General features: G+C 40.8%; 1 long non-coding RNA gene across 2 annotated transcripts in view; it reads right to left on the bottom strand.

Moving 5' to 3' along the window:
- Positions 1 to 22,441, bottom strand: part of LOC116274983 — a 45,367-nt gene extending 22,926 nt beyond the window's left edge. Inside the window, exon 1 of one of the 2 annotated variants that reach the window (XR_004183885.1) lies at positions 21,243 to 22,441. This is a non-coding gene — a long non-coding RNA (uncharacterized LOC116274983). Of the gene's footprint in view, positions 1 to 8,437; positions 8,803 to 21,242 lie in introns of those variants that run through there. The other variant, XR_004183884.1, reaches the window with a different exon arrangement.
- Positions 22,442 to 23,038: the final 597 nt, after the last annotated feature.

Raw genomic sequence — 23,038 nt, forward strand, 5'->3', positions numbered from 1 at the left:
AATACTTTGAGCAGACTAGAAATATAGAAGACTTTCTAAACTTAAAGAACGTGCACAGAAACCCTACAGCAAACATCGTATTTAATGGCGAGAAATTACATCAGTAAAAAGATATGCCCATTTTAATCACTCAGACACAACATCTTATTGGAAGGACTAGCTAATGCAGTATAATGAAGAAAAGGAAACAAAGATATATATGTTTAAAAGAAAGGAGTAAAATTGTCTTTTTTCACAGATATCATGATTGTTAATGTATTTAGAAAATCAGAAAAAGTCAACCAAACATCTCCTGAAACTAAGCAAATATAACAAGGTTCAAATACCAGTTTAATGAATAAAAGTTAACCAATTTCCTACATACCAGCAATTAGCAGCTGGAATTTAAAATTTGAAAATGTTAAAAATACTTTTTGCCATAAAAAATTTTAATATGCATATTGCTAAGGAAAAGGAGCTAGTGTGAAATGGCTCTACACTATGATTTCTCTTCAATAACGTTTTGGAAAAGGCAAATTATTGAAGTGGTTTCTGGAAACTTGGGGGATGGCAGAAGAGAGGGATGAACAGATAAACATGGGGGAGTTTTTAAGGTATTGAAACTATTTTATATGATATTATAATTATTAATACATGACACTATATATTTGCCAAAAATAAGAAAGGTACACTGCAAAGAGACAGTCTTAATGTATGTTAATTAAAATATCTACCATTTAGGAGGTTGGAGTATTCCAGCATGAGATGTAGTATGCGATAAAAAAAGCTAACTCCATTACAAATATCTAAAACAACCTCATTGAAAGAATGATAAAAAGGTGCTGATCTAAGTAACTGGAAACCTATGGACCCTTTAAAACCAAAGTGAAAGAAACAGTACACAGCACTATACTTTAGTTGATGAAGTTATTTCCCATGGAGATACAAGTTAAAAATTCTGATATTTCATATATATAGTCATTTGTTGCTTAACAACAGACACACATTTTGAGAACTGCTTCATTAGGCAATTTCATCATTATGTAAACATCATAGAGTGCTTATGCCAGCCTAGACAGTGTAGCCTACTACACACCTAGGCTATATGTTATAGCCTATTGCCCCTAGCCTACAAATCTGGATAGCATGTTACTGTATTGAATTCTGTGGGAAACTGTAACATAATGGTAAGTGCTTGTGTATTTAAACACATCTAAACATAGAAAAGATCCAATAAAAATATGATATTCTAATCTTATGGGATCTACATTGTATATACAGTGTATTGTTGGCTGAAACTTTGTTATGCAATGTGTGACCCTATACTGGACTTGAACAATTAAGAAAACAAATGGTAGATGATGGAGTCAGTTTTCTCATCATTAGAATGGGATTTTACAAGCAATGGCAGGACACCAGAATAATCCATGTGATAATAGACTGGAGTTGGAGACTGTGTGTGAACTCGTATTTAGTTTAATATAAATACAGATGTTTAGATATGGAAACACTTAAACATATGTGGGTATATATGTGTTCTTATGCACACCTATGTCCTTGCTCTGTCAACTGAAGGGGCATATAAGTAAAAACAGTCCTGCAGAAATGAACACATCTAGCTCCTAGACCTTTATTTCTATACCATTGTCTCATAAAAGGAGCCATTTAGAGAAATGGCGGGGACAGAAAGTATATAAAATGAGTCGGGGACGTCTCGTAGTGCCAGAAAGTAAAAAGTACTCAAAACAAATAAAAATCAAAAATCACTACCCACAGGAATGAGGGTATGTCAAGGGAAGCAGAAGGCAATCGAAAGAGCTCCTATTGCCAACACTATACCAATTTGAATAACAAAAGTAGAATGAGATTAGAACCATAGAGTTATTGTGTATGAGTCTATGCTGATATAAATAAATGATTGGATAAATAAATCAATAAATGAAAGAAGAAACAACTCTCCAATGTAGAAGAATTTCACCTAACTTTTGCAGATATTCCTCTCTCAAGGAGGTGGTGCCCTACTGCCCACTCATAAAGTGTGGGCTGAAGAGTGTCCTTCTTTCAAAGAAGGAATGGGAAGTATGAAAAGTCGGGAAGAAAAAGGTAACTTCACAGTGGAGAAACCTGACAAGCCTTACTTGAGTCTGCTGATTGAGGTCAACATCAGCAGCGATAAGTCATGTTGACAGTATGAAAGGTTGATATAATGTGATGAAAACGGGACTTTACCACTATGGGTTTTGTGACAACTCATAATTCAAATCTAATCATAAGAAAACATCAGACAAACACCAACTGAGGGACATTCTACAAAATGCTTGACCAGTACTCCCCAAAACTGTCAAGATCATCAAAAACTAGGAAAGTCAAACTGTCACATCCAAAGGAGCCTATTGAGACATTTTGACAACTGTAATGGGGTATACTGGGTGAGATCCTGGAATAAAAAGAGGAGAATAGGTGAAAACTACTTGCATATTTAAATTAATTATGTAGAATAATATAAAAATGTTGGTTTTCTAATTGTCAAATATACTATTCTAGTGTAACCTGCTTTTTTTTTTTTTGGAGTCTCGATCTGTCACCCAGGCTGGAGTGCAGTGGTGCGATCTTGGCTTATTCTCCTGCCTCAGCCTCCCGAGTAGCTGGGACTACAGGCGCCCGCCACCACGCCCGGCTAATGTTTTTTTTTTTGTCGTTGTATTTTTAGTAGAGACGGGGTTTCACCAAGTTAGCCAGGATGGTCTCGATCTCCTGACCTCATGATCCGCCTGCCTTGGCCTCCCAAAGTGCTAGGATTACAGGCATGAGCCACTGGGCCCGGCCTTGTAAGCTTCTAATAAGAGGGGAAACTGTGTTCAGGGTATATAGGAACTACGTAATACCTTCTACTATCTTTACAGTTTTTCTGTAAATGTAAAAATGCTATAGAAAATAAAGTCTGTTAAAAAGAAACAAGCAAACAAACAAAAACAATTGTGTCCTAGGCGTCCTCATGCCATGCCTCCCAGTTAGCCTGTGTCCCAGACAGGACCATGCTGTGTCCAGAATGCCAGGTTGTTCGGATGGCGTGTGCCATTGCCCTGGCTGTGCCTTTTGCCCTTTGTCACTTCTAACCTGCCTGAAAGTCCTCCTCCATCTCTTTTAAAAATGAAAATATATTTCAAAAAAAATTTCAGTCATAAAAATAAAATACGTTAGACTGGCAAATTCTGTAAATAGTGGCGTCTGTTTTTACTGTGTTTTCACATGTGCTTGATGATAACATGTAGCTCTCCTTTTAAATTCCACTCATACCTCGCTATGAGTATGTTGAAAGCTTTAACATGGATATTATACCTATATTAACATCATACTTAAATGACTTTTAAAAAGTTCGTTTTTCTTTTCCAAATATATTTGTTTCTTCTAATACGAGTGTGATGTCATCCTTCTCTGCCATGCCTTGGGCCAAACTTTAATATATTTCAGTAGCTAAATTAGTGTATTTGGGCTAAAAGGAACCAAGGAGTTAAACTCAGCTCTTATTGAGTGACTGCTTCAGCTTCTAAAGAAGACCTTGTTCATGGATGGAGGATGACAGTGTTGTTGACACCACTACAATCCTTGGCTTATTTTATTTGCACCTGCTCATATATCCTATTGCCATTTGTTTTATTTATTTATTTGTTTGTTTGTTTGTTTTTGAGACAGTCTCACTCCGTTTCCCAGGCTGAAATGCAGTGCTGCAATCTCAGCTTACTGTAGCCTTTACCTCCTGGGTTCAGGTGACGTTTCTGCCTCAGCCACACAAGCAGTTGGGACTACAGGCACACGCTACCTCACCTGGCTTTTATGATTTTTTCTTGTGGGATCAGGGTCTCTCTATGTTACCCAAGCTACTCTTGAACTCCTGGGCTCAAGCAATCCTCCTGCCTCAACCTTCCAAAGTCCTGGGATTACTGAAATGTGAGCCACCACACCCAGCCAGATATCCTGTTTTTAAAGCACATAGTATTTTCATAATATTGTCATAAGGAAAAAATATGTACAATAGAAAGAAAATACTATAAAATCATTCAGGGTCTTTTGAAATTGACTTTTAAAAAGTCTACTGCAGGCCCAATTTCAGGTCCTGGCTCAAGCATTTATGCCATCCCCCAGTGTCCTGAACATCCCCCAGTGTCTGTGAACTCTGCTACTCTGGGGTGGATGTGAATACACTGCCCTAACAGGAAATGCCATTCTCTGACAGTCTTTCAGGGAGATAAGAGACTAGTAGCTTCCTCTAGCACACATGGGAAAATTGGAAGTCTGAGGGTGGCTAGGCCCTGAGCTCTGAAGATGGAGGAAATCTCTATCTCTGATTCTTTTCCTGGAAATAGCTGCAATCTGCACTATGACCCTTGGTTTTTCCCCAGTAAACATTTGGGGGATGGGCTCAGTGGCTCTTGCCTGTAATCCTAGCATTTTGGGAGGCCAAGGCGGGCGGATCACGGGGTCAAGAGATGGAGACCATCCTGTCCAACATGGTGAAAACTTGTTGGGTTTTCACCCAAAAATTATCTGGGCGTGATGGTGCACGCCTGTAGTCCCAACTACTCAGGAAGCTGAGGAAGGAGAATCGCTTGAACCCGGGAAGTGGAGGTTGCAGTGAGCTGAGATCAAGCTGCTGCACTCCAGCCTGATGACAGAGGGAGACTCTGTCTCAAAAAAAAAAAAAAAAAAAAAAAGTTGGGAAGTGAGCACTGCTACCCCAACCTCTTAGCTTAGTCTTAATGAAGATGCAAAGAAGTCCATCTCTTTCTGTTCTTATACCTAAGCTATAGAGTATACCTGGGCAGGGAATTGCTGTGTGTCCACATGAGCAAGAATTTTGCACCTCTCTACCTGAAAGGAGATATACCACTCTCTTACTTGCCTTCCCTATCTCATCCCCAGAGAGGGTACTAACAACTTGTGTTTGGAAATTTTTAGCTGTTGACAGCAGGTCATTTGGGACCCTGAGTGCTGAATATAGTAAATCGGATTATTGTTTGTGTATCTGCTCTCCCCACCAAATAATAGTGCATTAGTTTGTCCTCACACTGCTATAAAGAAATACTGGAGACTGAGTAATTTATAAAGGAAAGGGGTTTAATTGACTCACAGTCCCACATGGCTAGGGTGGCCTCAGGAACATAAAATCATAGTGGAAAGTAAAGGGGGAAAGGACCTATTTCACATGGGGATAGGAGAGAGAAGCACAGCAAGTGAAATGCCAGATGCTTATAAAACCATCAGATCTCATGAGAACTCACTCACTATCACCAGAACAGCATGGGGAAAACTGACCCTATGATTCAATCACCTACCACCAGGTTCCTCCCTCAACACCTGGGGTTTACAATTTAATATGAGATTTGGGTGGGGACACAAAGCCTACCCATATCAAATAGGAAGCCAAGGAAAAGGGAGGGCTGAGGAAACATCAAAGAAGCTTGGAGTTTGAGAAGGATACACTATTCAGCAGCCTGTGCAAGAAATCTCTTCACATTGTTACAAGCAATATCAAAAAAGGCACGAGGGGGCGGGGGGTGTAAAAGTATGATTCTAATATAGGTATAATATCTATGTTAAAGCTTTCAACATACTCATAGTGAGATGTGAGTAGAATTTAAAGGGGGAATTACATGTTGTCATCAAGCACAGCTGGAGGAAACACCAAGTCCACCTTGCCCAAGAGGGCAACGCCAGGTTAAGTAATATCCATGCGGATATTATCAGATATTATCAAAGATAAATCTCGTGTGTTCTTCCACAGAAAGGCCACCAATGTGCTCTAAAGTCATAAGCCCTGAGCAGTCATTAGAAGATGAGAACTAGGTTTGCTGTGTATGTATCGGGGAAAAGGTGCGAGCGTCATGATTAGGGATGCTGGGGACTTCCCATTCCTTCATACCAACTGGTTAATCTTTTGTTCTTCAACCATTTTTTTCTGTGGTCCTACCTATGTACAATAGAATAAAGGTCTTTTGAATTCAAGGATAATTTTTTCTGTCAGTATTTATTGACAGTAATTACTTTGCATTGCTGTGAATTATCTACAACTTTTACAGTGTTCTAAAACAGATGCCATGCAATCAAATTCTGAAAACTCTGAAAGGTGTGCTATAGACAAAATACAGTTTTCAGCACAAGCACAGCTACTTTTTCCTAAAATATGTTCAAATAGATTTCAGGTTGTGCTCCAGGCAAGCATATGAAATCATTTCACATACAGAGACATGAAAATTAAGCTCTGGCCAATGCCAGCTTTCTATACTTTCCAGGAGATCACCCAGCTTGCAGAGACTGCTGCATTTTTGAAAAATTAGCCAGTGTCCAGAAGACACAGAGCTGGGTAGATGTTGGGTTGCAGTGGGTGATATATGTTTGGGAAATATTGCTGTAGTAAGCAACGGGATGGTGGGGTAGCATAGAAACAGCAGAGATGCAGTTTAAGAATTATCAGTGTCTCTGGTATTAATCTATCTGGAACAAACATGAACTTGGAAACAAGAGCTCCCCATTGGCTTGGAACCTCATGGAAGGAAAGGCCTTCCGCATGGAGAGTCTCTGTGAGGTTGCTGACTTAATGACTTCACTGCAAGGCACAGGCAGCAGATACCTGTGCAACCACACAATTCCTAATGAAAAATGAGACAGGGAGTGGGGAACAGGTTGACTTGGTGGTAGACTGCATAGGAACACAGGAAAAAGAAAGGGCGAAAAAGGAAAGATTAACCATTTGATATGAAGGAATGGGAAGACCCCAGTATTCTTAAACATGACACTCACATGGTTTTCTCTAATACGTACACAGCAAACCCAGGTCTCACCTTCTTATGACTGCTCAGGGCTTGTGGTTACAGACCACATTGGTGGCCTTTCTGTGGAAGAGCACATGGGATGTATCTTTGATAATATCTGCATGGATACTGTTCAATATGATGTTGCCCTGTTGGGCAAGGTAAACTTGGTGCTTCCTCCAGCTGTGTTTGATGAAAACATGTCAGACTCTGTCCTCTTCCTTCTAATATGTCTCTTTTTATAAAGTGAGGAAACAAAACTCTGACTTTCCAGTAGCCCTTTGTCAAATATCTAACATATTCTTGTATGTTAAAGATGTCCTAACATTTTAAATTTATTTTTATATTTAAAATCTGATGTTAAAGCAAAAATCAAAAATGGTCATGATATTTGAACACCTAAGATAGGATTATGGTCATGGTTGCCTGAAAAACAATTCTTAGCTCTTCTATATAAAATGAGAATAAAATATTTAAAAGTAAATATATAAGATAACATGATTGTAAATAATCTTGGTTCTTTCCTAAGTGAGAAACTTTTGTTTTCTTAAATAGTCAAGAACATGGTAAAATCAACATAAAGCACAGGAAATTATTCTAGTAAAAGACAGAATCTTTGCTATCTCAGTAGATTGCATGGGAGAGGCAAAGGGCATCCTTCAGATAGTAGACAAAGGCAATAAACAGTATATAAAGAAAAAAGCCCAAAGTTTCATGATGCAAGCCTGGAGATCTAAGCCAGGGCATGCATGCTCGCTATGTAGTTATCTAGGCCCAGAAAGTGACAATCTCTCCAAAATAACTGAAATCTCAGCCAGGAGCAATGGCTCAAGCCTGTAATCCCAGCACTTTGGGAGGCCAAGGCAGGTGGATTACAAGGTCAGGAGTTCAAGACCAGCCTGGCCAAGATGGTGAAACCCCGTCTCTACTAAAAATACAAAAATTAGTCGGATGTGGTGGCGAGCACCTTCAATCCCAGCTACTGAGGAGGCTGAGGCAGAGAATTGCTTGAACCTCGGAGGCAGAGGTTGCAGTGAGCCGAGATCATGCCACTGCATTTCAGCCTGCATAACAGAGCGAGACTCCATCTCAAAAAAATTTTAAAAAAGTAAAAAAAAAACTGGAATCTGAAATCCAACGTCTAACACAGCAATTATGGCAGAAACAACAGAAAAATGTATTACTTACTTCTGTGGTCCACGAATCTCAGGAAGCCCTTAGTCCTTCAGCTCACAATCTTCCCCAGGTTATCCTGACTCCCTAGTCCTACGTAATAGTTTCTAATATTCCCAAAGAATTTGCTGTCAGGGAGGAAATTTAAAAACAACTGCAGTTCCACTTTCAAAATTGGCTCACTGAACAACAGATAGGCCTGGTCTGCATGACTAAGGAGACTTTGGCACTGATGGCAGCCTCAGGGCAAATGTCCAGGGATGTTGGTATTCTAGAATCCGTCAAGAGCCTTAGGTATTGTACAGAGCCCAAATTTGAGATATTCACATCTAGGGAGTAACTAACTACTTTCTTGTGTAGCTGCAAAACTCCCTTAATCATCAATTTACTTTTTTTTCAGAGGATATATCATTTTCTTTGATAATACATGCCTCTTGGTCAATACTCATTTTGTTAATGCTTTCATTTTTACTCACCCCAGCTTGGGATGTAGAGGATGAATATGCTGTTGCCGTTGTAGTTAGTCTCAAGGTATCCATCAACAGCCAATAACAAAACAGTAATAGCCACCAAATGAGGTATTACCAGGGTGTGAAGTAAGGCCTGTGTCCAAAGCAGCGTGTCTAAAAACCCCAGGGGACATCATTGCTTTAGTTGTGATATCTATTTACCATTGGCTACAGTTTACATTATTGTCAGTCACTGGTGTTTGCAGCTCAAAAAGTTATTAGTCTGTACACCTTAGTGAGTGGATTCTATGACTTTTTTTCCCCCACAGATTCACTGAAAAGTTGCTGTCTTTTCAGTGTTCTTATATAACCCTCTGCGTAGAATCCTCATACAACGTATGAACTAACTACAATACCTAATCAGGTCAATCAGATGCTTGCCTTCTTTTTGTTTGTCGGATTTTATTTTATTTTATTATTTTTTTTAATGAAGTCTCGCTTCTGTCGCCCAGGCTGGAGTGCAGTGACGTGATCTCAGCTCACTGCAACCTCTGCCTCCCGGGTTTAAGCAGTTCTCTGCCTCAACTTCCTGATTAGCTGAGATTATAGGCACCTGCCACCACACCCAGCTAATTTTTTTCTTTTTTTTTTTTTTTGTATTTTTAGTAGAGACAGGGTTTCACCATCTTGGCCAGGCTGGTCTTGAACTCCTAACCTCATGATTCTCCTGCTTTTGCCTCCCAAAGTGCTGTGATTACAGGCATGAGCAACCATGCCCTGGAATTTTTAAGGGTACCGATTCTTCTTTAGTAGATTCATAGTTTATCCTTGGGACATTATTTTACATAGTGTTCACATTTTTGCTTGGGTGATGATATGGTTTGGCTGTGTTCCCACTCAAATCTCATCTTGAATTGTAACTCCCACAATTAGCATGTGTCATGGGGAACCAGGTGACGTCACTGAATTATGCTCATGATAGTGAATCAGTTTCATGAGATGTGATGGTTTTAAAAATGGGACTTTTCCTGCACGAGCTCCTTTTTTTTGTTGTTTTTTTGTCTGCTGCCATCCACGTAAGATATGACTTGCTCTTATTTGCCTTCTGTCATGATTGTGAGGCCTCCCCAGCCATGTGGAAATGTAAGTCCATTAAACTTCTTTCTTTTGTAAATTGGCCTGTCTTTGGTATGTCTTTATCGGCAGTGTAAAAACAAACTAATACAGTAAATTGGTACTAGTAGAATGTAGTGTTGCTGAAAAAAATACCCCGAAATGTGGAAGTAACATAGGAACTGGGTAACAGGCAGAGATTGGAACAGTTTGGAGGGCTCAGAAAAAGATAGGAAAATGTGGGAAAGATGGAACTCCCTAGAGACTTGTCAAATGGCTTTGTCCAAAATGCTAAGAATGATGTGAACAATGAAATCCAGGCTGAGGTGGTCTCAGGTGAAGATAAGGAACTTGTTAAGAACTGGAGTAAAAGTGTCTTGTTTTGTTTTAGAAGACACTGGTGGCATTTTGCCCCTGCCCTAGAGATTTATGGCACTGTGAACATGGGAGAGAGGATTTAGGGTATCTGGCAGAAGAAATTTTTAAGCAGCAAAGCATTCAAGAGGTGGCAAGTGCTATTAAAGGCATTCGGCTTTAAAAGAGAAACAGAGCATAAAAGTTTGGAAAATTTGTAACCTGACAATGCAGAAGAAGAAAAATCCTATTTTCTGAGGAGAAATTCAAGCTGGCTGCAGAAATTTGCATAAGTAATGACGAGCCAAATGTTAATCACCAAGACAATGAGGAAAATGCCTGCAGGGCATGTCAGAAAACTTTGCAGCAGCCTTTCCCATCATAGGCCCAGAGGTTTAGGAGGAAAAAATCGTTTCATGGGGTGGGCCCAGGGTCCCTCTGCTACGTGCAGTCTAGGGACTTGGTGCCCTGCATCTCAGCAGCTCCAGCTGTGACTAAAAGGAGCCAAAGTAGCTTGAGCTGTTGCTTCAGAGGGTGGAAGCCCCAAGCGTTGGCAGCTTCCACATGGTGTTGAGCCTGTGGGTTCACAGAATTCAAGAACTGAGGTTTAGGAACCTCTGCCTAGATTTCAGAGGTTGTGTGAAAATGCATGGATACCCAGCCAGAAGTTTGTTGAAGAGGCAGAGTCCTCATGGAGAACCTCTGTTAGGGCAGTGCAGAAAGGAAATGTGGAGTTGGAGACCCCACACCGAGTCCCTACTGGGGTACCCCCTAGGGAGCTGTGAGGAGAGGTCCATCATCCTCCAGACCCTAGAATGGTTGATCCACTGACAGCTTGCACCGTGTACCTGGAAAAGCCACAGACACTCAGCACCAGCCTGTGAATGCAGCCAGGAGGGAGGCTGTACCCTGCAAAGCCACAGAGGCAGAGCTGCCCAAGACCATGGGAACTCACCTCTTGAAGCAGCATGACGTGGATGTGAGACATGGAGTCAAAAAAGATCATTTTGGAGCTTTAAGATTTGACTCTCCTGCTGGATTTTGGACCTCCATAGGACCTGTAGCCCCTTTGTTTTGGCCAATTTCTCTCATTTGGAAAAGCTGTATTTACCCAATGCCAGTACTCCCATTGTGTCTAGGAAGTAACTAAATTGCTTTTGATTCTTTTTTTTTTTTTTTTTTTTTTTTTTGACATAGAGTTTTGCTCTCAGGCTGGAGTGCAATGGCACAATTTCAGCTCACCACAATCTCTGCCTCCCAGGTTCAAGCAATTCTCCTGTCTCACCCTCCTTAGTAGCTGGGATTATAGGATGTACCACCATGCCCAGATAATTATGTATTTTTAGTAGACATGGGGTTTCTCCATGTTGATCAGGCTGATCTCAAACTCTTGACCTCAGGTGATCTGCCCATCTCAACCTCCCAAAGCGTTGGGATTACAGTCATGAACCACTATGCCCAGCCTTTGCTTTTGATTTTACTGGCTCATAGGTGGAAGGGACTTGCCTTGTCTCAGATGATATGTTGGACTGTGGACTTTTGAGTTAATGCTGAAATGATTTAAAACTTTCAGGGACTGTTGGGAAAGCATAATTGGTTTTAAAATGTGAAGACATGAGATTTTGGAGGGGCCAGGGGAGAATAATATGGTTTGGCCTGTCCCCACTCAAATCTCATTTTGTACTGTAACTCCCACAATTACCACATGTTGTGGGAGGAACCGAGTGGAAGGTGATTTATATGGGTCCAGGTCTGTTCTGCACTGCTCTCGAGATAGTGAATGAGGCTTATGAGATCTGATGGTTTTAAAAATGGGAGTTTCCCTGCACATGCTCTTTTTTTTTCTGCCACCATCCATGTAAGACGTAATTTGCTCCTCCTTGTTTGCCACCATGTTTGTGAGGCCTCCCCAACCACATGTAACTGTAAGTCCATTAAAGATCTTTCCTGTGTAAATTGCCTAGTCTTGGGTATGACTTTATCAGGAGCATAAAAATGGACTAATAAAGTGACTAGCCCGTCTAACTTCTCAGGGTTAATTCTCATCCTGGTTTCTCAGATATTGAGATATTTTCTTCTAAGTCAGCCTGTACTCTGTTTTTAGTCCCTCCAATAAGAATAATTTATCAATATAATGGTACCACGTCACCTCTGGTAGGATCTTCATCTGTTCCAGGTCTCTGCTTAATTGCTGGAGACAAATCATGGGGAAGTTTAGACAGCCTTTAGACAGTAAAGTAAAAATATATTGTGACATGGCTATGAAAATACAAATTGATTTTGATCATCTAGATGCAATGGGGTGCTTGAAAAGCATTAGTAATGCCCACCCCTATGTACCAAGCACCTTCAGTCTGTGCAATGGATTCTGTTATCTGGAACTGCAAGGGCAAAGGGAGCTACTGCAACATTGACCTGGAAATAGTCCACAGAGATGTGTCAAGTACTGTGGGACTTCTTCACTGACCACATAATGCTATCACAAAGGGATAACAAGAAGTAGCTCTGCCTCTACTATCACCTTGAACAATGTCATGATTTCTTTCTACCCTTGCCCCACCAGTATATTATACTGCTTCATAGTAGTTACGTGATTAGGCAAAGTAAGGCTAATTGGCTCCAGTTATGTAATCTTCCTACCACTGTTCTAATCAGGGTATCTCACCTTGAGAACATTCCTTAGAATCAAGAGTGGATTACACACTCAACACATGTAATCTCACAATGTATTCAGCATTATCAATACTGTAGTGCACTGCTCCAAAAGGACCTACTCACAAGTCGATCAGTTGATTGTCCAATCTGAGAATTTTTGCAAATCCAGTTAAAATATTTTTTTTGGACCCACTCATAGGTGCTTCCCAGCACCATAGGGCTGAAAAGGTTTGGCAAACTTGGTTGCTGTAAAATCCTCTGTACACCTTTATGAGTAAATAAGGTCTCCAGTGCCCTTTAGGCAACTTTATTCTCTATTCTTGTCTGTTTGTTCTTGAAGGGGGCAAAATAAGGATAGAGAAGTGGTATCCAAGGTGTTGAATCAACACAAGCCCAAACAGCACAAACCTCAGCAAAGGCACTGAGATCCTCCTTCCTTGCCTCCTGTTGGCCATACTAAATGTAAAGCTAGTGGGGGATTTCCTCTGCTACTCTCCAGATCTTCAAAGTTTTTGTCCCTTTAAAGATTTGATAATGAGAGATAATATCTTCTGAGGGGAAACCACTAATCTCCTTGGGGACTTCCTGATATAATAGCCTGATCCACATGGTTCTAGTGTATGCATTTTAATTGATTTTATTTATCCCTCCTTACATTCTAGGTCTAAGGTCACTTTCCCTGACATCTGCCAAAACTCTCCCAAGCAGTTTGTTTCCTAGTAGAGCTTATCTGAGGTGCACATTATGACACTTATTTCCCAATAGGGTAGTGGTGCTGATTGAACAAATCAGTAAATCAGACCCAAGTGACTATTTCATTATCTGGGCGCTCATGATGTATTTATCAATCCAGAGTGGGGGTTAAAGAAGTTCTAAGGGAAGTTAGAATTTCTCCAACAGATTTCCTTGGGTGCTTATCAGAGGATGGAAACTCATTCTGGGTGTATTATTCTTTTTCACACTGCTATAAGGAGATACCCAAGACTGGGTAATTTATAAAGGAAAGAGGTTTAATTGACTCACAGTTTAGCATAGCTGAGGAGGCCTCAGAAAACTTACAATCATAGGGTAAGGCAAAGGGGAGGTAAGGCACCTTCTTCACAAGGTGGCAGGAAGTAGAAGATCCAAGCAAAGGGGAAGAGCCCCTTATAAAACCATCATATTGTGAGAACTCACTTACTATCATGAGAACAGTGTGATAGAAACCACTCCTATAATTCAATTACTTCCACCTGCTCTCTCCCTTGACATATGGGGATTATGGGGATTGCAATTCAAGATGAGAGTTGGGTAGGGACACAGAGCCTAACCATATCATTCCACCCCTGGCCACTCCCAAATCATGTCCCTTTTACATTTTAAAACCAATCATGCCTTCCCAACAGCTTCACAAAGTCTTAATTCATTCCATCATTAACCCAAAAGTTCAAATCCAAAGTCTCACCTGAGACAAGGCAAATCCCTTTTGCCTACGAGCCTGTAACATCAAAAGCAAGTTAGTTACTTCCTAGACACAATGGGGGTACAGGCATTTGGTAAATACACCCATTTGAAATGGAATGAATTGGCCAAAACAAATAGGTTACAGGCCTTATGCAAATCCGAAATCCAGTGGGGCTGTTAAATAGTAAAGCTCCAAAATGATCTCATTTGACACCATGTCTCACATCTAGGTCATGCTAATGCAAGAAGTGGACCCCCATGGTCTTGGGCAGCTCTGCCCCTGTGGCTTTGCAGGGCACAGTCCCCCTCCCGGCTGATTTTATGGGCTGTCATTGTCCACGGTTTTTCTAGGCACATGGTGCAAGCTGTTAGTGGATCTACCATTCTAGGGTCTGGAGGATGGTGGTCCTCTTCTCACAGCTCCACTAGGCAGTGCCCAGTGGAAAATCTGTGGGGACTGTGATCCTACATTTCCCTTCCACACTGCCCTAGCAGAGGTTCTCCATGAGGACTCTACCCCTGCAGTAAACTTCTGCCTGGACATCCAGGCATTTCTATACATCCTCTGAAATCTAGGAAGGGGTTCCCCAACCTGAATCCTTGACTTCTGTGTACCCATAACAGCCTGAGCTGTGCCTTGGCCCCTTTTACCCACAGCTGGGACACAGATAACCAAGTTTTAAGACTGCACAAAGCAGCAAGGCCCTGGGCCTGACCCACAAAATCACATTTTCCTGCTAGGCCTCCAGTCCTGTGATGGGAGGGGCTGCCATGAAGACCTCTGGCATGCCCCAGAGACATTTTCCTCATGATTAACATTCAACTCCTTGTTATTTATGCAAATTTCTGCAGCTGGATTGAGTTTCTCCTCACAAAAAATGGGTATTTATTTCTATCACATTGTCAGGCTGCAAATTTTCTAAACTTTTATGCTCTATTTCCCTTTTAAGCATAAGCTCTAATTCCAAAACATCTCTTTGTAAATGCGTAAAACTGAGTGCCTTTAAGAAAACCCAAGTTGCCTCTTGAATACTTTGCTGATTAGAAATTTCTTCTGCCAGATACCCTAAATCATCTCTCTCAGATTCAAAGATCTTCATATCTCTAGGATAGGGGCAAAACATTGCCAGTCTCTTTGCATACCAAGTAACGTTTACTCCAATTCCCAACAAGCTCCTCATCTGCACCTGAGACCACCTCATGTGGACTTAATTCTCCATATCACTATCAGCATTTTGGTCAAAACCATTTAACAAGCCTCTAGGAAGTTACAAACATTTGCACATCTTTCTGTCTTGCCGAGACCAGCTCAGTCGGGGAGACCCTACCCCAACAGTGCTAGAGGAATTAAAGACACACACACACAGAAATATATAGAGGTGTGAAGTGGGAAATCAGGAGTCTCACAGCCTTTAGAGCTGAGAGCCTCAAACAGAGATTTACCCATGAATTTATTAACAGTAAGCCAGTCATTAGCATTGTTTCTATAGGTATTAGATTAACTAAAAGTATCCCTTAAGGGAAATGAAGGGATGGGCCAAAATAAAGGGATGGGTTGGGCTAGTTATCTGCAGCAGGAGCATGTCCTTAAGGCACAAATCGCTCATACTATTGTTTGTGGTTTAAGAACACCTTTAAGCGATTTTCCGCCCTGGGCGGGCCAGGCGTTCCTTGCCCTCATTCCGGTAAACCCACAACCTTCCAGCGTGTGTGTGTTGTGGCCATCATGAATATGTCACAGTGCTGCAGAGATTTTGTTTGTGGCCAGTTTTGGGGCCAGTTTATGGCCAGATTTTGGGGCCCTGTTCCCAACATGTCCCCCTTATTTGATTTGCAAAATGATAAAACAGAGGGCAGCTTTGTCACGGTGAGCTACTTCTCACAGGAGTCAGGATCCACATGTGCAGGCTATACAAAGACAAACAACACAGATTCAAAGCACAATCATCATTGAAATCACAGAGCTTCCAAGTGTTTTTATCCATTTTAATGGATTACTAGCTGCTAATCTGTCTGCAGCTCCTTCAAGCACTCCAGTTCCTGGCATTAAGGTCAGGTGTGCCTGGGATGCTTTAAATATTTGTTCTTTTAATTTTGTAATATCCAAAGACAAGTTTCTAGAGTATCCTTCTAGATTTTTTTTTATTTTTTTCCCAAATTTTGATCTTATTAAGAGTTATTAATAGTTTCCACAAATCCTTATGTGTAGCTCCTACAACGAGTCATATCATTTGAGGTTGAGGTGCCACTATACCCCCCATGGTTCCAGATAATAGGAGCTCTTGCTGTACTTCTTATCATTTCTGCCATCTGACCATTTTGTTCAGACCAGCAAAACGTAGTGTGGCCATGGCATTTAGACTGAGAGGTGAAATTCAAGCTAAACATCTCCTTAGGGGACAAATTAATAATGATTTCATAGGAATCATTGTGCAGCACCTCTACCTGTTCTGCAATGCAATTTTCCTAAACAAGTATGTTCATTTCTTTCTGATCAGGTTCCATTTTGTTTACAAATAGGTTTTTGAGGGCAGTATGCCTCAATTATAGGAGCAGATTATGGTAAATACTGGGATCAGAAAGCATGTGTAACTGTGTCATAGAGTGATTACATCCAGGCATTATTGTCAGCTAAGATTGATACATATGCCCAATAAGTATAATTGTTCTCTGTGTCAGCCCTTGTTGAAGGAATACTCATAGCAATGGTGATCACCATTATCATAACTACCATTAAATTACTCATTGTGACTAGTTGTCCCATTTTCCTTAGGTTTCCTTCTGCAATTTGTGACAGCTTCTTGATCTGTCCCCAGGTGGGTGGCTGTGTTCAACAGGTATTGCTTGTGACAGTTGGGGTCCTCTTCAGCATTAGTCTTGACATGGCTGCAACCGGGGGGTCCTCGGGATCCTCCCAGAATCTCTCCCTCGGCATCTGGCTCATGATAAGGTTTCAGGTGTCTTGATAGCATCCAAATCGGTTGTTGGGGTTTTGGCCTGGAGAAATACAAGCATAACTTCTACCCCAAGTTATTATTTTACTTATTTCCCAACTTTTTGTTATTGGATCTCTCCGCCAAACCAATTGTTCTGCTTCTGTCTTTGAAGCTGGTTTCTGTAGATGCTGTTCAACTGCTGATAAAATCTGGCCTTTGGGCAGCTTCAAAAAAATTAAAGTTAATAATGCTAGATTCAGTTGTGTTGGGCTGTCCCGTAAACCCTATTTCTCCCCCTTTTTTGTTTTTGTCTTCAGTTGTTTATCTGTATGAAATAGTAACTGAGCATTTTTAATTAACTATGTGGAATGAACCATGTATGAAGAATCAGAAATCACATTAATAGGCATGTCAAAAGCAGTTAAAACATCAATTATAGCTACAAGCTCTGCTTTTTGAGCTGAAGTATAAGGCATCTGCAATACTTCACTTTTCGAACCAGAACAATAAGCTTTACCATTACTAGACCCATCTGTAAAACAATGAAAATGCTTAGCAGGTTGCAGGTTGTTTACCGCAGGAATTGTAAATGCAAACTGTTCACAGTCTTGCTCAGCTAAGGGAATAGTAAAGAAATAGTCTTTTAAATCTATGACTATTAAAGGCCAATTTTTTTGAAATTATAGCAGGAGAAGGCAATCCTGGCTGTAATGTTCCCATAGGTTGTATAACTGAATTGATGGTTCTTAAGTCAGTTAACATTCTCCATTTACCTGATTTTTTCTTAATTACGAAAACTGGAGAATTTCAAGGAGAAAATGTTGGAGCTATGTGCCCATTTTCTAATTGTTCAGTAACTAATTTCTCTAAAGCCTCCCGTTTCTCTTTACTTAGCGGCCATTGCTCTATCCAGATTGGCTGGTCTATTAACCTTTCTAAAGGTATAGGTTTTGGAGGCTTAACAATGGCCACCATAAAAAATGATATCCTAATCTTTGGTGGGAACTTTGTCTTTCCAGTTGAAGCAGTTCTTTCAAACCTTGCAATTATTTTTTCTAGTCCCATACCAGGGACATACCCCATTTCATACATTGTATGTTGACTTTGAGGGCTATATAATTCTTCTGGAGTTAGAACTTGTGCTCCCCATTGTTGTAATAAATCTCTCCCCCATAAATTTATAGGTACAGAAGTTATAATTGGTTGAATAGTCCCAGATTGTCCATTTGCCCTTCACAATGCAAAATATAGCTACTTTGATATACTTCAGGGGCTTTACCAACTCCAACTATGTTAAATTGACCAGGTTGAATTCGCCACATGGACAGCCAGTGCTGTAGAGAAATGATTGAAATGTCCCCTCCTGTATCTACCAAACCTTTAAATTTATTTCCCTGAATAGTTATTTCACAGGTAGGATGTTTATCAGTACTTTGATTTACCTAATAAGCTGCTTTGCCTTGTTTATTTGTGCTTCCAAATCCTCCTGTTCATTTAATTTAACTTTTTCCCATTCCCACATATGGCACAATCAAGAGCTGTGCTATGTACTCTCCTGGCTCTGCTATCCAGAGAACAGAAGTAGATATAACAATTTGAATTTCTCCATTATAATCTGAATCAATGACTCCTCTATGTATCTTCAACTAGACCTTCCTAAACTTAAACTAGACCTTCCTAAAAGTAATCCTATTGTCCCCACTGGCAAGGGTCCACAGACTCCTGTTGGGACCTTTTGCAGGGGGTTCCCCAGGCAGAAGGCTCACAGCTTTTGTGCAGCATAAATCTACTGCGGCACTACCAGCTGTGGCAGGGGACAGACATTGTACAGGGGTGAGGGAATGGCCTGAGCTGGAAACGCCCCAGTTTAGAATGGGGTCCGGGATGTGACCCTCATGGTGTTTCCCGAAATCAGATTCCCATCTTTATCAAATTTAGAATGACGTTCATTAGCCCAATGTTTTCCTTTTTTATATTTTGGACATATTTCAGGCTCATTTTTCTTTTTTCCCCTATCTGGCAGCCTGACTCACTGATTTTTTCTGTATTCTTCTTTAGTATGACCACGCTTCCCACAGTTAAAACAAGCTCCAGGAAATGGAGTATTTCCTTTATCCACTCTTAGTCCTACCGCTGCCTGTGCTGGGAGAGTAGCCTTATGCAGATTACCTCTGATACCATCACAGGCCTTGATATAATCAACTAAATGTACTTTCCAGAATTTAAAAGGAAAAGTCTCAAATGTAGCTATAATATTTCCCTGTTGATCTGGGGGGTTGATTCTAACAGGGAATTGCCAAGCCTCTAAATCACCCTCTCGTCTAGCTTGGTTAATTCCTGCCTGAATAGAAATAAGAGCAGTCGCTCAAGGCACTGCTCGAACAGTCACTGGGGCAACTACTTTTCACCCAGTGTCCTCTAGAAAAGAAAGATCTGGAGGGTCTTTTTCTTCAAAATAATAATGAGGGGGTGCAGAAGGGTAGGGATGAATCTCTCCCTCCTTTGCCGCTTTAAGGGGCAAACAAACCTGCTCTGTAACCTCTTCTGTTACTTCGTTATACTCTCCTTCCTCCTCATCATCAGTGTGAAAAAGTTCCAAGGTGAAACGAACCAGACCCCATACTTGTCCCATCGTTACCCTGATGCTTCCGAGCTCCCCTTCTTACTCACCATAGGGATTGCTTTAAGAGTAATTGGGTGTCCTCCAGCCAATTCCACATTCTCCAACCATTGCTACAGTGACCCTTTGACCTGGATTCCAGCCCCCACAATGGCTGCCACTTGCTAAGACCAGTTCATCTGGGGAGACCCTAACCAGTGGCACTAGAGGAATTAAAGACACACACACAGAGATATAGAGGTGTGAAGTGGGAAATCAGGGGTCTCACAGCCTTCAGAGCTGAGAGCCTCAAACAGAGATTTACCCACGAATTTATTAACAGCAAGCCAGTCATTAGCATTGTTTCTATAGATATTAGATTAACTAAAATTATCCCTTATGGGAAACGAAGGAATGGGCCAAAATAAAGGGATGGGTTGGGCTAGTTACCTGCAGCAGCAGCATGTCCTTAAGGCACAGATCGCTCATGCTATTTTTTGTGGTTTAAGAACACCTTTAAGCAGTTTTCCGCCCTGGGTAGGCCAGGCATTCCTTGCCCTCATTCTGGTAAACTCACAACCTTCCAGCATGGGCATTATGGCCATCATGAATATGTCATAGTGCTGCAGAGATTTTGTTTATGGCCAGTTTTGGGGCCAGTTTATGGCTAGATTTTGTGGGGCCTGTTCCCAACATGTCTTCTTCTGAGTCCTTTGCCCTCTGCTTGCTACACAGTTCCAAAGACACTTCCATATTGTTGGGTAAATTTATAGCCACACCACACCCTCTGTGGTACAAATTTATTATATTAATCTATTTTCATACTGCTATAAGAAAATACCTGAGACTGGGTCATTTATAAAGAAAAGAGGTTTAGTTGACTCACAGTTCAACATGGCTAGGGAAGCCTCAGGAAACTTACAATCATGATGAAAGGCAAAGGGGAGGCAAAGCACCTTCTTCACAAGGCGGCAGGAAGGAGAAGTGCTGAGCAAAGGGGAAAGAGGCCCTTATAAAATTATCAGATCTCATGAGAACTCACTCATTAATACAAGAATAGCATGGCAGAAATCACCCTCATGATTCAATTACCTCCACCTTGTCTCTCCATTCACACATGGGGACTATGGGGATTCTGAGGATTACAATTCAAGATGAGGTTTGGCTCAGGACACAAGGCCTAACCATATCAACTGCAGTAAGCACTGCAATTGCTAACCCCTGGACAATTGCAGTAAGTCTTGGTCTGTCTTTACATGTTCTTCTTCCTTGCCTATGGCATTGCATGAAGTGGCTGTGGCCAGACTGTCTTGGAGCACAGGGCCAATTATTAAGTGACTAAAATAATTCCATTTCTTTTTATCTAGCAACATTTGTGTAGTACCCTAATCTGTGAATCAGATGAGTCACATTTTTATAATACCATAAGCCTTTTGCCCAAATTGACATCCAGTTTTGCTTGTTTGGGTTTATTGTGAGGGAAAACCTCAGTATTTTTATGGATAACTAATTACTGTTGATTGTCAGGAACCAGGACTGAGGAAAGTGGCCTCACTTTCCCAGTGGTGCCAAATGGTGAGTGACAACCACAGTATACTTTCTTGGTGTCGTAGGTTCTATCTCTAATTGTAACCACCAAGGTAATTCATCAATCATCTTAGACATTGTGGCCCAGAAACAGTTACCTCTATTGTTACTGAACACTTTAGCAACCAAATTTGCTTCCACTCACCAATGAGCTGTACTGTATCTGACCAGCCAGCCCACCAGACTCCTGTTGTCATTCTTCCAAAAAAGCGTTGCGATCTCAATAGTCCAAAGTTGGGAGCCAAATTTTTCAAGAAAGCTGAATGATTCAGTTGGTAAATAAAACATAAGCCCAGATAAAGTCATAGTTTTTCACTTACATTGTCAGCCAAACAAGGTCAACAATGATGGCAGTGCTCCACGTCCCTTGTTCCTTGTCCCACAGGTTGACACTCAAACAAAAAGGGCAAAATGACATGCAAATAAGTTACAAGGCACTGTGTTCTGTGGAGCCAATTCCACACAGCAACTAAGCAGTTTTACAGTCTGCAGCTGTACCCTAAGAGGAAACAAGGCAGAAAACATCCTCTGGGAACTAGAGAGGCCGATGAGGAACTGCCTGTGAAAGTCTCTCTCATGGTAAGGGGGTAGGTAAGACATTGCCTTGCAGCAGCTCCTCAAAGACTGACCTCCTTCCTGTTCTTGGAGGATCACAAGGTATTCTGATAACGCTTACATCACACGAGCCTTGACTGTGTGGCCTATGTGCTATAAGGTCACCAGGGCACCAGTATTTCCACCACTAAGAAAATTGGTTCAGGTTCTAGGGAAACCACTCCTGAAACCATTCCTGCCTCACATAGGTTTTCTTTGGAGGGTTCACAGCCCCATGGCCAGAATGTGTCCAGTGGCACCAAATGCTAAGCATAATCTAGCAACAGAATGTTTCAGTCTCAAGCTTCTGAGCAGAACAGTCATATTCCATGGGTTATTTCTAGGTATTATGATCATGAACATGTAGCATGTTAGATATGGGTGTATTTTACCTAAACACAGAAAGGTAGTAGAGAAATTTGTTGAAAAGGATACTATAAAAGTTCCTTGTTTTATCTTCTTATTCTTATAAGAAGGAAAATATTTTCAGCCCTTTTAATTATAATGTGTTTTGAGAGAAAAAGAGAGAGGGAGACAGAGAAAGAGGGAGAGGGAAAGAGACTATTCTAATCATTTTGCTATCTGAAAACAGTCGCCTTTCCTGATGTCACTGAAGGAGACACATCTTAAACCAAGTTTTTTTTTTATTTATCATGTTCTTCATTTGTTGGTCTTTTCACAAAGAAACTTTGCTGACAGGAATACCTTTTTTCCATCTAGAAATATCATTTATTTGAAGAGAAGTTCGGGAGTCCTCAAATAATTCAACAATTAATTAATGATGATCTAGCATTTGAGACAGATAGCATAATAACTGAATTAATTATTTATTCTCCTACAGCAAGATCATCTAAGCTGTAGCCCAGCATGATGCTGAATTGTGGCCTAGAATTAGTTATGAAAGTAATGCGGCAAGTACGGCACTTAACATTAAGACTGACCACTCTTTATGATGTTTCGATATACTAGGGGTTTCTCAAGGTGTAGTACACTGCTGCTGCTATGGAAAATGATAACAGGTGTTGTTTGTAATAACATTTTAAATGTTTACAAGCATATATTTATTTTATGGTTATTTTTACCATAATGATTTGAAGTTTTTTTCAAAATAGGTTAAAATATTAATTATATAATGGTATAGCTACCTATAGAGATATGGAGACACTCCCAAGGGTATTAAGATGTGATTGGAATTTGGAATCACTAAGTTGGAAAGAAAAACCAAGTTGATGTTGTGGGTTGCACCTATAGCCCCTATTATTCAGCTTTCCCTGTATGTACAGCTTACCCATGTGATTTTGCAAATTCTTTCCCTAAAGGGGTGATGAACATTTCTCTGACCCTTGA

Source organism: Papio anubis, chromosome 5 (assembly GCF_008728515.1).
Source record: "Papio anubis isolate 15944 chromosome 5, Panubis1.0, whole genome shotgun sequence".
Taxonomy (NCBI): domain Eukaryota; kingdom Metazoa; phylum Chordata; class Mammalia; order Primates; family Cercopithecidae; genus Papio; species Papio anubis.